Raw genomic sequence first — 15,438 nt, 5'->3', positions numbered from 1 at the left:
CTCTATCCATGCGCAATAAAGGCGTATTATACTCCTTATCTTCTCCCGTAACCCCATCAGAAACTCATCGTTTCCCGTTTCTTCGCCTCGCACACCGTAGCAGCGACAAAGAAAGCCACATGAATTATTTACGCAGCTTTTTATAGAAGCTGTCCACGGGATGCTGTACCTTCCATCTATCTCTCTTTTCTTTTTTTTCCGTTTTAACCGTTCAGCATCGTGCTTGCGCAACACGTTTACTCCCGAGCTTTAGAGGATGCACCCGGTGGCCAATAAATTTGCGGTTTAAGCGGTAAAAGGTTATCGACGTTGTTCCCTACGAAAATAACTTCTGCTATTGCGTTGGAGGCTGCACACGCCGGAGCTCGGGAAGAAGGATAATGCCGTTCGTATCGATTTTAGTTTACGAATAGAAACAAAAGCAATAGCAGTCTTCTTCAACGTCTTCGACGCGATTTGATGATCTAAGGGGATTTTCTCCTTTGAAGAAATACATTGGGAATAAACGTAGAAAGAGATCTCTTTATCGATTCTTTTTTCTTTTAAACTCTAGCGCCAATCGACTTGTAACTACGCAGCTTTATTGCTCATATTTTTAATAATGACTGCGAAGAAGAAATTCTTCAGTAAAAAATCAAAAATTCTATACAAAATGACGATATACAAATAACGGTACAATATCCTTGATCATTCAAGAAAATTCGTACATAATATTTATGTTTCCTTCGATGCAATGGAACTTATACACCGAAAGATTTCGTATTCAATAGTTGGTGCAAGAGTTATTTAAAATTAGCTCGTGGTAAAGTTACGCGATTCACCTTGTATATCAGCTACAAGATTTGAACGAGCCGCTTCCTGAAAGTTATGTGATTTATGTGCCAGTTGCTAAACCCTTCAAGGTTGGCGACCGCCGATCCACAGGTTAAGAAGAATCTTGTTGACATCTCTAACACCACTCAAGGAAGCAGCTCGTGACGTTTTATATCTGTCGCTCCGTGAATAATTCGTTACAATCGAGCATTTCAGGTAACAGAATTTCAGGTTTGATTTTTATCGATGACGTTCGCACGAGTTCTGCGAAATCGTGCAAGGAAACAGATTCATGGCACGCTCGTTCTCAATAACACACCGTTGCGAAAGTTTCGAGTAGATCCAGTGCCGTGGATGGGCAAAATTTTTATTTGATTGTGAGTAAGAGGTGACGAGCGAAACCAACGCATGACGATTTATTCAGTTAGAACAGTTCAATTGTTATTTATTCAGTGTGAAATATTTCGTTCTATAATTTAGAAGAAGAAGAACATAATTGTATACCGAAATGGAAGAATGTTTTCTATAGAATTAAGAGCTTCTAATGAGTAAATTTTCCACATACTCAAATGGTTTTGCAAGATTTGAAGTAGTGAAGTTATTGTTAGATAGACCTTGGTTGGTTTAATTTTTTTGTTAGTCGCACATGTCACACAATTTTCTTTCAGACACTGTTTTGCATTAATCTAAGGATGGACTTGATATCGAAAACATTAATTATACGTTTCTGAGACAATGTTATCAAACTTGCTCGATTTATCATGCATAAAGTCATGCTTCTTATTTTACTTAATTCGTTTTAGTTGTTAATTGCGATTGTTCACGCTGATAAGGAAGATTCAGTAAGGGTTCACCAGAAATCTAAATAAATCCTGAGACATACCGAAACCTGTTACAGATAACGTTTAATAGCAGTATCGTGTTCGTATTGTGAACACTGCTATAAAAAAACTATTACGGGTTTACTTTATGCCTTGGAAAAACGTTGAATATTTAAATAAAATTCCTGGGAACTTGAAACTCGAGAGAAGACACACTAAGATGCATTTTATTTTTATTTTAATGAACAGGGAATGATTGTCTGATATACGTAGGAGTATAGGAGATTAGATACTTCTAAATTAGGGGAGGCTAGGGTTGAAACGAGTTAAAGTGTTTATTTTTAACCGACTTCGAAAAGGAGAAGGTTACTCAATTCGACATGTATATATTTTTTTTTCTTCTGCTTTATTTGTGTTCCATTGCGCTGAATGCCGTAGGAAGCACTAGTGCAATTATACCAGGTATTATAATATCGTTACAAGTAATGATTAATTATTTTATAAAATTGAAATTGTATCGTGGATGTAATTTACAATTGTAATTTCATAATATTGTATTCTTCGGGCTGTACTCGTTGTACATCTAATAATTACGTTCATTACGAAGATGACTCTAGCACATTAGTTGAAACGTTAATAAGGATAGCTTGATTAAAACTGATGACTATCTGGTCGTTAGTCACTACTTTTTCTTCGAGATAATCACGCTTCATAATTTTCGTGTCGAAATGGGCTACCTAATAAAGCACGTTATCACCATGAAATCACTGATTTTGAAAGTCTAAATATTTATCCTCGGCGTTATCTGTTTAGAAATTTGGACATCGACTGAATAAATTTCTTTTGTCTTCGCGAGTGAAACGTTTGAGTCACTGAAATATTCGAATATCCGAGTACGAACTTTGGCAATTAGTCCCAGTTTTAAGGCCACGTCAGGGATCGATAAAACGTGGAATGAATCCTTGGGTAATTGCACCTCCGGTGCAACGCCTCATTAGAATGGAATTTCAGTTGCCCAAACGCATTCGAGTGGGAACGCATACCAGCCACGATGGAGGAATCGAAGAATTGAAAAGGATGAAGTATTTAGCACGCAGGGCTCATGGTGCATTAAACGTTTCGTAGATTGTTTAGAATGTGGAGCAAACGACGATGATGAAACTGGGTATGGATATCGTTGAATCATTCGGAAATAGGCGCGTGAAAGGTTCCGAGGTAAAAATAGATCAGGAGCGTATTTCCAACCGTTATTAACGGAAAATAAAGAGGCAATTTAAATTATGATAGGCATCGAGTTACGTCAATGCAGAAATGGTGATGTAAGAATCTGACAACTCCTTTAGAAGTCACAGAAAATGTTTTACTTCTATACAAGATCTATTGCAAAAGTAACGAGTTAATTCACAATATGTATATGTTAGCATTTAGGATTATTTTATGGTTTCACACATTACATTTCCAGGAATTATATTTACTTTTATAGAGCTTACATTATATTTATCTTAAAAGGGGTCGATATCAATGATCAAAACGTTGAGATTAATTTGGAAAAATGAATACTTACTCTATGCATACTTTACTCGATCAAATAAATACTTATTCTATTCATACTTTACTAAGTTGAATGAATACTTATTTTACTCATATTTTATGCAACTATGTACACATTTTATTAGATGCATACCTTGTTCACTTAACTATAGTGTGCAGGAAGTGTCATTTACCAACGTTCCAACGAGACCATAATTGCGCAATGAAATACGATCGACGTCTGAAGAGTTCCATGGGTAAGGTGGAAGACACTTGCATGCATATTTACACGAGCACAAAGAACCAATGATTCATGATTTCGCGAGGCTTAAGGGTGCAATCTGATTTCTCAGACAACTGTGTTTTCATCAATCCCACGAAACTTCGTAACCGTGCACTGATTGAATAAGGAGAGATCGTCGTTTCCTGATCGTTAATCTCGAAACACGTGTTCAAGCGTAACGCGGTAGGTTTCTTTCTTCTGAAAGGAGTTCCTTTCAATTATCATTCTTTCATCGCAACTTCAATGTGAATTATAATCTGTAACACACCCGAAGACAACTATATCACACTGGTCGAAAATAATTATACTTACTTCATTTTTTGCAACGTATAAAACGTGCTTAGAAGACCCATATGGTATTAATTATTTGAAAAATACTAGCAAACAAAATTACTACCAATGGTTTTAGCGTAATTGTTTTATAATATATGGTCCATGAGAAGAATTATTAAAGAAAGGTCTTAAGATAACCACGACAAGCGCAGATGTATTTTAGAAGAAACTTTCTAAAAGATAAAAGTTGGAAATGTTAAAACAAATACTATTTGTTATATTTTAAAAGATTAAATAATAAGAATAATTGCAAAGATATTTGTTCTTCTATGTTATCATACGTATTATATTGTATGTTCACGTGAAAGTCAGTGCAGGTTCTACTTTAACATTGAAACCGCCTTAGCGTGGCTCCAGAAGGATCCGATATCACTGCCACGCTATAATATACAGCGATGTAGATTCCGTGGCGGCCATTACGGTACGAAGCACTTTATAAAAGAGCGATATCTTCGATAAAGCACAAAATGGGAGAGAACAGATGCCTCGCATTGGAAGCAGGATACGAAACAGGATCTTTTGTTCGTTCTAAGCAGTCGATTTAGTCAGACCATCTGAAAACTACATTTTGCTTGGGTTTTATGTTACAGCTACCTACGCTAGATTCTTCTAAATTTCGTTTCAAGCTTCTTTGTACGTGGGAAGACGATGATGTACGTGAAATGGTAAAATAGTTTTAGTATAACTCAGATTTAATTTTAAATTTAGTTGAAGCTCGCTCTTATATCTTCATATGACATATTAAACTCAAATTGGGTGTAATGTAATATTTGAAGGGAGTAGGCACGTACTCAATGCATATCTTTCTTCTTCTAAAACCTTCGTTATCAACACAGACATTCAACATAAATAAATATATAATTGTTTTGAAAATTGTCTTGAAAATTCTGAAAGCCTTCCATGTATGATAACACAAATCAAAGAAATATCTATACAATTATTATTATTATTATATCATTCTTCGAAGCTTAATAAAGTAAGTAGCACCTATTTTCTAACTGTCAAATATTGATCCCTAGTATTTTGTTAATTTTCTACGCAATTGATGTTTTATCTATACATTAAAATACAATTTTTGATATAAAATGTACAAATAATGTCAAAGGTCGATTCAATCACTGACTCGTGAATTATATCATTATGCAGACGGAACGTTAGCGATAATGAACGTTCCTTAACATTGTGATCCAGGAGGATCCAATGGCATTTCTAAACGCGTGTCGAGCCGAGTCCTTGACGGGATGCACACGTCGGGATGCCAACGGGGGCACACGTTCACCGTGTAGAATAAATATGGGGGAGCCGCTGGGAACCAGTTTTCGTAGTTCACGAGAGTCCGCGCGTCTCGCTGTCTCCTCTAACATTTTTTTTTTATTTATACTTTTTCCCCGTGACCTATGCAGCCAGGCGCCACAAAAATCAACGATCGGCCGAGAATATCTCTAATGGAACCTTGATTCCTCCGCCTTGCTGGCTTTTCAGCTTGTTTGCTACTTGTCTGATTGATGACCCTCCCTTGGCTTGGGAGCGATTGAAAAAATTTGGCCAAGTCACGTTACGCTGTTATTTGTCGTTCTTCAGTTGCTTCGTTTATCGATCAAACTCCGTAAGAGCGGATTATTGTGCTTTAAACGAAACTAAATTTTGAGTAGAATATTTTAATATGTTTCGGTACATTATAATTTTGGTACTATAAGCAATATTCTCTGGAAATAGTGAACTTAATGCAAAGTGAAATTAATATTCAGATGTGATTTTTAACATTTGATAACTGGATGTTTGCTTTACTCTATTTTAATCTCAATATTTCTTCATTTGCTTTTTCTAAACGAATCAATATTGTTTCGAATATTTTATAATCTCTGTATTTAATACAATATCTACGATAATACAGATGTAAAAAAAGCATTTGTTTCTTCGGGGTCTTCTTCTACGCAAAGAACAATTCTCAGGATTTTTAAAGATATAATTGCTCCAAAAAAAAAACCAATCGATTTGCTTAAATACCCAATTTAAAGTTTTGAGAATTCTCAACCCTTTCTCAATCATGTATGCCTTCCAAGAGACACTGTTCCTCGAACAACCGTTTAATTCTCTTCCAAGAATCGATTTCCAGAAATCGTCGAACAGTGGCCGTCGCCTTCCAACGAAAGTGACAACGATTCCTGTGAACAGTTAATTTATTCGTCTCATTCTTGGATCTCGAGGGCTGTTTCACCGAGCAAACGTAGAAAATACGTTTTGCACGCGATAATCGAATGCTGAAGGTTACACTGTTACTTAATCGAATAGCACAGTAACCTACAGACCTTTTTCTCCTGCTCTTTTCGTCTTCCTTCATGCTTTCTACAATCGCAACCTCTCCTTGAACCATCTTCGTGCCTCTGCGAGATCGTCGTCGATCATGGAACGCGTGGCTGCCTCCGATTCCCAACCAGTCCATAAATACTTACCCATGGCTCTTTAGAAATGCTTGTGATCCTTAGCGATCCTTTGCGAATCGCTTCCGAATATTCCGTAAATCGTTCGTATTCTTCCATCTGTTACTGTGAATTACTATGAATTATTATGAGTCCGGGGCAACAAGTTCAATCCGAATTCTATAATATTTCATCCGACTCCTTTGCGACCTTCTTGTGAATTATGTTCTCTGAAAACATTTGTGAGTAATTGTTGTGTGAATCGTTTCCGAATGATCCGTAAGTTGCTTGTGAACGTCTCTGTGTTGCTATGAATTACTGTGAATCATTCATTAGTATCTAGCAACAAGTTGACAAATTTGAATCGTACGAAAACTTTCGATCAATTTTGTGAATACTTCTGTTTCTTTGCGATCGTCCGTGATTTATTGTGATCCTATTGTGAATATTTGTGTTTCCTTGTGATTTATCGTGACTCTATGTAACGAATAATTTAGACGAGTAATGATACAACTAATAAAAGGTTTTGAAAAGGCACGAGAGTCAGTTTCGAAGGTTTTCTCTCGCTGAATAGCGTCGGTGGTCCGTCGAGGATGGGAAAGTCAGCTCGAGCCGGGTGGCACAGCGCGTAACGCCAAAGAGAGACGAGATAGAAGGCGTTTCGAAATACGAGATGCGCATAATTATACGCGCCTACTTAGATGCATCGGGAATGCAGCGTAGTCCTCCGTTTTTCTGGCACGCCCAGAGCTGCCGTCCACCTTTCGATCGGCCTTTGTGATGCCACCGAGACTTCTTGCCTTTTATGGCGCATAACGCGCTGCACCGTGGTATGTATTATAGTTCAACGCGATGACTGTTATTTCATTCGCTGCCATGAATTTCGCGCTAATTACCGTAATGTCACTGTCGACACCCATCGTCGCTCGTGACCAATTGAAAATTGACGTTAGAATGATACTTGGACATCCACCATCCTCCGCTACAAAAAGTCATTTAATCGCCTAGATTGAGACAACAGCTTGAGAAAGGAAGGGCAACGCTTGTTGCGCGTAATTAATGATCGTTGTATCGCAATGTGTTGCGAATTATTTGAGAACTATTGTGTTGGAAAGAAAGATTGATTTAATGAAATTCTGTAATCCATCCTCAATTTTATAGAAAAAGAAATTATATTTATAATATAAATGATACAAAAATTTCAACAGCACAATTTTTTTGTTCCAGAGATCGATGGACATAATTTAAACCGGGTTAGATCGTCTCTCGTAGATCAACGAACGGGTCTGACTCGATTCAGAACACGTACCGGAAGGAAGACTCTTTCGTATGATGGACGCACACTACCGACGACGTGATTTTCACCTTGACCATGGGCGGGTCATCGTCCATCGTTGTACCTTCAAGTTCTCGCGTGGAACCTCGAAATTTAATGTGGGACAGCCATTGCCACGTCGACATCATTAACAACGACAACATGGTCCCCTATTGTAAGTAGAAACTTGAATTTGGACGTGTACTCCACTTTCGTCGATGAATTTCGAGTCGATGCAATTATATATTCAATCCATGAAATAATTAGCGTTACAGGTAATTATTTTGATCTACCTATATCTAGAGAATTTTTTGCGATCTTCACGAATGTTTGTGATAGTCTGTAAACGTTTGTGAATCATTTCTGAATATAATCGACACTCTATGAATGCTTGACTGCTGTTGTTACGTTTTCTTTGTGATTATTGGTACATCATTGTGAATTTGTGCTTATGGTCATTTGTGAACATTTCTGAGATGTAGTCAGTGCTTGTAATCGTTTCTAATTGTATGCGAATTATCGTTACTTTGTGAGATTTTTTTAAAAATTCTTTGTTATTTGTTGCTAGTTCTTGTGATCATTTGTGACAGTTTGTGAATGATCGTAAATTTGTGTGTATATTTGAGATTCTTCGTGACTGCTTGTGATCGTTCGTGACCATTTGTAAATTATTGTGAGTTTATTTGAATTAATTTTTAATGAGAACCTGCATTATACATCGAAAAGAATCGAATACCTCTCCAACGGAATGTCACTTGAAAGTAACCAAAAAGTAAATTACAACAGCGAGGAATCCAGTTTGAGAGCGAAGGAATTTACTGTGTTCGATCGTCAACCGAATCCTGATCGTCGATCAAACACGAGTTTAATTACCCCGGTTCTGGCTAAACGCGAATTATAGAACGCTCATCACCGCGGGGAAGAAGAAAGGTGGTTTACCTTGTAGCGACGACCCACGTCAGGTTATCTAAGAAACCGTGAAGGGAAAAAATGTCGAGAAGAAGGGACAGTAATTCTCGAAGAGAGTGAATCGTCGTTTCTCGCGACTGCAATTGGTTGCAACTTGACATTACGACGTTTAATGGCTTACATACGGCCGGACACTGAAAAAAGTCTCGACTTTATGGACGTTTTTTAGTCGACCAAGTAACCTTTTGACGAATACTTTTGCACCAGTGAAAAGTACGGGTTATAAAGAAATTATTGAAAAATATCGACAAATAATCGAGTCGAAAATGAAGCATTTGGGAAAAGGAAATTAAATAACTACGTGAAGTATGTTAATGTAGGTAGAAATAGTGGAACTGGTGGAAAGTACAGTTAATTGTACGATTATAAAGAAATTATAAGTGAAATTTTTAAAAATAATTAAATCAAAAATTATCCATCTGGAAAAAATAACTTAAATAACTTCGTGAAGTATGTTGATATAGTTGGTACGTGACGGTGTCAAAAATGAATGAATTGTTCAGTTCAACTATATTAATCGGTGTCATTCTTAGGACGAACCAATTTTGGTCTATAAATGCATTCCGCTTTCATTCAGTCGCGGCGACGAGAAAAAAGGTGGCTCACCTTGCAACTCATTCATCGTGGCTGAAAAGAAAAACGTTAAAAACCGAAAATTGCATACCTGACGGCTATTGTGAAATTTGCCTCCTTGAGAATCGCGATTATTTTCACTAACCTGATTCCAGGCTTCGATTTCTTGTCAAACCTTGATCTTTTCGTATCCGACGTCGCGTGAATATTACTCCTCGAGTTCTCTTCAGAATCCTTCTGATTGATGTACTTCGACGAGAATATTGTCACGTGGTTTGGTAAAAATTCCTATTTGCATAAATCATTTAATGGGAAGGCAGTAAAATATCATGCGTTTTTGCTTTATGATGCGTTTATGATTACTTAAATGTTGTACTTATCAATCGATAAATAAACGATTTATTCGAAAATAAATTGCGTTTTGTCCAGTTTTCAGAGCTCTATAAAATGGTGTTTTCACTTTCTAATCCTACGATATAATATCACTACGAAATGTAATAGAGAAATATGTAACAGTATTCATACATTTACTATTCTCTTTTGTAGCCAATAAATTGTTCGTGGCTGTATGCGTGTGTGTGCGCTTGAGAGAAGCGAGTATAATAATTTGCAGATCAATACGAGGAAGAGAAACATGGTACTTGGACAAGTAGGTAAGGTACAAAAAAATTGCCACCCAGCTTTCAAGTGAATAGGCAGTCTCCGTTTTGTCACTTGAAAGTGTGTATTACTGCACTTACCGCTAGAAAAAGTTTTTAAATTGTCAATCGTAGCATGGCAAATGGTATGTCAGCAACTATGCTCATCAAAAGGAGCTTTCTGGAACTCGCGAAGATTAATGACGAAGCCATTTAGAAGAAGATTTTCGCCAGTAACACGACGGAAATAGATTAGTGAACCAATAGAGCCTCCAAAGAGAACGTTTCTCCCGTTTCCATACTCTCTGAAAGGGAATTGAAAGAGAAATTCTGCTCGAGCAGACACACTCGTTCAGTCTTGTTCATAGATGAGGAGGAAGGTGGTTCACCTTGCAGCGACAGCCTTCCGTTATTTCTCGTAATAGACGCCACGGCCAACTCGATATCGATTCGCCATCGATGGCGAGAAAATGCTCTCAAGCTTTCCTCGAATCGACTCTTCGTCACCTCACCGAACCACTCATTCATTGCACGGAACGAACAAAGGGAGCCCAGGAACTGAATTCCTTGCAAAGTTTGCAGCCATCCCTGCCTGTTAATTAGTGAAAGCTGTCTTAAACTGGAGTTCGCGTTCGCGACTACTTTGTCGATGAAACGTTTATCAAACGTTTGATAAACGTTTCGAACTTTTCCGAAGTTCTTTGCAATTTTGTGAATAGTTACGAATGTTTGCCAGATCTTGCGACTGTTTATGAACTTTTATCAATGTTTTCCATTGAAAACCATCGTAAATGTTTCTGTGTATCCTTTGCGAATACTTAGGAATGTTTGCGAGATCTTGTGACTGTGTGTGAATTTATATGAATGTTTTCCTCTAAATCCTTAATAAACATTTGCGTACCCTTTGTGAGTTCTTATGAATTGTGATTTTTTCACATTAAGACACGTCTTAATTCTCTTAATTGGTGAAAGCCACGTCAAAAACGAGATAACGAAAGTAGAAAGGTTCATTATCCCTATCTCTGTGCTTACCGATATATTAGACAATTTATGAAGCTTCTGCGGACGAAATTAACATTGCTATGGTTCTGACATTTAACTTTAAACGGTTCGTAAGACGGCTTTCTAGCGTCGCCATGATTGAGAAACATACGGGCACCGTTTCGGCGTGGGACTTTTTAATAAAACATACTTAATACTCTCTGAAAGCAGGAGGAACCATTTCGAGGGGACGATTCTACGATTTCGAGGTATAAAAGGTATGAAGTCGAGCAGGTACATATGTGAGAGTAGGATCAGGAGATTCCTTTGATATTGCAAGGGAATACCTCAAGATATTTCCTCTCTGAAAAGAAGTATATATTTGGAAGAACCCATTACCTTTTTTCCCATGCTAAACTTCCAGGTTTTGGAATATGCGTGATCTATATGAATATGCAGGATGTACATCGCCAATCATAAATGTACAAAAGGACATATTTGTTGCTGAATAATATTTTTCATTTTAGCAAAGTAGAAGCAAAAATATTCGTACAATCGTTTTTCTCGATTCTGGCTTCATTTCTAAGCCATCAGTTCAGGATTCCTCATTTTCAGCATTTTCGTGGCTCGAGTTGTTTTTCGAGAACCTGTTGAGAATTTTTTAAAAATGGTTAATGTTGATTCGATGGTGTTGTCAAGCTCGACAGGGAACATTTCCTTGCGACGACTGCGACACCAGTTCCTAGCGTAATAACAATAATGTCTTCCGGTTCTTCGAACCACATTATATTCTTTCTGCTGGCGCAGGAACGTTAAATTCAAGACACGCGCACGTCGGTCGATCATTATGCGACGAATCACACGCCAGGACAAAGGAAAAGTACTTTTAAAGTCACGGTCGCGCCGCTTAAAAAGCAACGACTTTACGAGTCTCAGCACGACCTGTTCCTGTTTGCCAGCAATATTTGCTGACGCGAGTCCCATTCCAATTGATTTATCGCGATTTCAACGTTTCGAGCACTTTTTACGACTCTCGTTGCTCGCTTTTACTGACGAAGTGGACGAAGTGGTCAGAAAATTTGAGTACTAGTTATAGAGTAGAGCTTCGTTATGCTATCGAGAACGTCAACCCTTTCATTCGCGAATTATTTAAATTCTACAAGAAGAAAACAGTTGCTTCCTTTAACTCTTGAAGTTTCAAATTAGGCGAAACTTATGAACAAACTGTGGTTTCTATCCATTCATGTATGCATTAGCTTGTATTTTTTCGTAGTGCCTTGTATCACTAATGAGTTAAATTTGCAATTTACTTATGAGAAAAGATTTTCATTTGAATTTTTATGAATCTTTGTGACCCTTTTGTGAACGATTGTGAGTCATTGTTGATTCGTTGCGAAGACTTGTGACTTGACAGAGCACTTCCTCGTAAGCGAGAGGAAATATTTGAGAAATAATTGTGGACAATTCGAGGACGAAAACGAAGTCGTTGCCATTAAAAAGGAACGGTTGGAAAAAAATATGCAGGTGGACGTTGAGCACGTCTCGAAGAAAGTCTCGATGACCCGAATCTTACCGATCACCTTTCTAAACCGAATTTTGTGGACACGTGATAAATAAACATGGCGAGTCGTGGCTGCGCGAGAAAAACTGTTTGAAACGCGTAGACGTATTCAGAACATATAGAAAACAACGTGTTCTCCCATAGCGCGTAAGGATACATTCTAGTGCAAACGTCTAAAAAGGGAAGCTCCTCTGAAAATTAAAAAAAGAAACACTAAGTAATAATAACAAAATATTTGCATTCAACAAAATGTATCTTAAATGACACAGCAAAATTTTGTTACCTTTTTAGATATGTATTGTTAAATGCAAAATTGTGTATTGTCTCTTGTATAAGCCTCTCTGTTCAGAAGTTTACATTAGAATGCATCCTTAATCTCGTTTTCAAGTAGGCATCTTCTACGTTGCTCGCTGTAAATTGAAATGCAACTAAATGTCGAATCACTTTTTCCTTAAAGTAAATTAGTCGGTTGAAAAGTAGAAGAAATATCAATTGCTAAAGTTTTAGCCAACCGTGTGAATAAATGAATATTCGTGGATATTTGCAAACATTGCGATTTTAAAAGTGAAAGTTAAAATACAATTCTTAGGAAAGTCTCCCATAATTTTAACCTTACATGATCAATTAATATTCAGAGTCAATTCTCCAATAATTTCCATCGGCGGAGTCCAGTGCCACGCTGTCATCGCACACGTTCACACCGCATATAGATTACTTCACGCCTGCAGGGTGACAAACTCCTGCCGCAAATGTCATTCTCTGCGAAATGAGAATCCAACTCCCTCGAAACTTGTCGCATAAATTTTATCACACGTGTCACGTATAACTGGCAGCAGAAAATGTTTAAATATTGCCACTCGAAACGGTCAGGATTTACGTTTATTTGTCCAATCCTCTCTTAATATCAATCACATTTCTCGATTCGCAACCACAACCGAAGACATTCAGGAAGCATGATCATGGAAAATGATTACAAAAAGATTTTTCACAAAGCCTTTTCGTTCATAACTTTGACAGATAGTTTCTCTTTGTTTCATCGTTGTCAGAGTGCAACAAAGGTGACGGTGAAACGTGGATGAAGCCACGGCAAGCGTCGTGGATATTGGTTTTTCACGCTTTCGCGAGGAAACGTCGAGGTATTCCACGTGGAAATCCGGGTGAAACTTAATGGCACCCTCTGAAACGTAGTATCGTCTCTGCATTGTCCGAATATTGTTGTAATTGGAACAATTTCTGGTCGTTTGTACTCGAAACACACTGTACTTATGTCTTCGGATATAGTTTCTACGCTTATTAATGTACGTGTACTTGCTGATCTCTCTTTCTATTACAAATCATTGAATTCTCACTATACAACTGCACGTGACACATAATCCTTTAACTCTTGCGAGGGTTTATATCCCTCCATAAAATCCTGATTAAATAGTTTATGCAACTCACATCGAAGATTTCACTCGCATATATGCATTGAAATGCAACTGAGGATTTTATGATCTAGTTAAAATAAATCGTTTGGCATGGGTAGCACGATCGTCCTAAAGCCCATCTCTACTCGTGGCTTCGAGCAACCAGTCCAGTAGAACGTCGATTATCTAGTCATCGATTACAGCAATCACCATTTCTTGTACTTCTGTTAATGTCACACTTTCCCAAGTGGAACATCGATTACCAGAACTCGATCGATCCATTAAGATTACGCTGAGAAATGTATTCAATTCCAATTAAAGAACAGGAAATCAATCTTTAATTTCAAATTGTCTTCTAATTCGTTCAACTGGCTACCGTTTTATTATATTAGCGATAATCGTTTCACGACTGTTGCGCAACCATCGTCTTTCAGCGCCAGGATACGATCGTCGCTAGGTATCGAGCCGTTTTCGAGAAATTCCCGATTTTGTAACGTTCACAACCTTGTTCTTGTCACTTTCACTCGCGCTCGTCTGCGTGGTTCGATCAACAAAAGAATCGAGAGATCGTGATCACACCCATTTGTCTCGGAGCGATCGTGTCCACGTAGACTTGTGTTTCGCTCGACCTTGGCCCTGAAAAATGGCCCTGGAGCCGAAAAACTGTGTCGTGAGTTGCGTCTTTGAGTTCTACTTGGTCGCTTTATGTGATTCAATCTCTAGGACAGTGGCTCTTAACCTTCTTAAGTCATGGCATAGCTTAAACCAGGGTTCTTTAACCTTTGAAGTGTAGTAGTAGAAGATTCTTAGATTTCTTGAGCTCATTGTACAATTCAGAGAGAGAAGAAACTTGATACAGTTCGTTTCTCTTATTCCTCGGTTTTAGAGATCGAAAGGTTCTTTTCCGTTTTGCAATACATCGTTGCGAAGATATAGGTAATTGAACTCTTAACGTATATTGGCATGTGTTGGAAGTCCCAGGAACAAACTTTAATTACTTCTATCTAAGTAACGAAACTTTAGATCGGAAAATGACACGGGACTTAACCATTAAAGAAAGTAACTTATTCAAAACAATTAATTAGTTGTAACTAATAATTTTTAAAGAAAGTTGGGTAGCTACTAAATACTCAAAGAAATATTTTTTAGAATGCTGAGGAATTTCGTGTCGAGGGAAATATTTATTCGTGTCATAAAACTTGACACTTTGTTATTATATCCCGTCGAGATGAAATTTCCTGTTTCGTGTGCAGTTATTTAATTGCTTTCTCAAAGAAGAAACACCAGTGTGGAAGGTAAAAATTATTTTCGAAAGAGAGTTTCGAGGGAGCTTGTGCTACAGTGTTTGGAATGCAAATTGGGAGAGTTTGTTTCGCTGCGAGATGATAATTGTGGAAGCGTGTATAAAGGTGAAAATTTCCGTCGCGTTTCGTTTTCTGTTTGACGCAGCCACGTCGATGATGAAAGCTTCGAGAGGATCTGGTGTTCGTTATTCTCAAACTCGCATCGTTCCAGTTCATTTAAACGAGGATGGACGCAAAATTTGTATCGTTGATTTGTCCATAAAATTTCTATTTGTTTTAGTAATATTATATCACTAGAAACAATTGCCATTTTATATTGGGTTCCATTTGTCCTAACAATTTAATGCATTCCGTGTTGTTCTTATTTTAAGAGTTTGATTAAATTTGTAAAATTAACAAAAGCTCCATATTAAATATCGTGCCTTATTTACTCTAATATTTCGATAAAATATTGTACTCCATTTAATTTAACAATTTAATAAAACATGTTA

The 15,438-nt window shown here is 37.4% G+C and overlaps 1 long non-coding RNA gene across 2 annotated transcripts in view; it reads left to right on the top strand.

Moving 5' to 3' along the window:
• The window catches only part of LOC128878309 (uncharacterized), a 36,474-nt gene that overhangs the window by 15,896 nt on the left and 5,140 nt on the right, over nucleotides 1–15,438 (top strand). Inside the window, exons 1-2 of one of the 2 annotated variants that reach the window (XR_008457386.1) lie at nucleotides 7,068–7,338; nucleotides 7,428–7,690. This is a non-coding gene — a long non-coding RNA (uncharacterized LOC128878309). Of the gene's footprint in view, nucleotides 1–7,067; nucleotides 7,339–7,427; nucleotides 7,691–15,438 lie in introns of those variants that run through there. The other variant, XR_008457387.1, reaches the window with a different exon arrangement.

This window comes from Hylaeus volcanicus, chromosome 6 (genome assembly GCF_026283585.1).
Source record: "Hylaeus volcanicus isolate JK05 chromosome 6, UHH_iyHylVolc1.0_haploid, whole genome shotgun sequence".
In the NCBI taxonomy this organism is placed as follows: Eukaryota; Metazoa; Arthropoda; class Insecta; order Hymenoptera; family Colletidae; genus Hylaeus; species Hylaeus volcanicus.
Note: the sequence above shows the minus strand (reverse complement) of the source record. Positions and strands in the feature narration are given on the sequence as shown.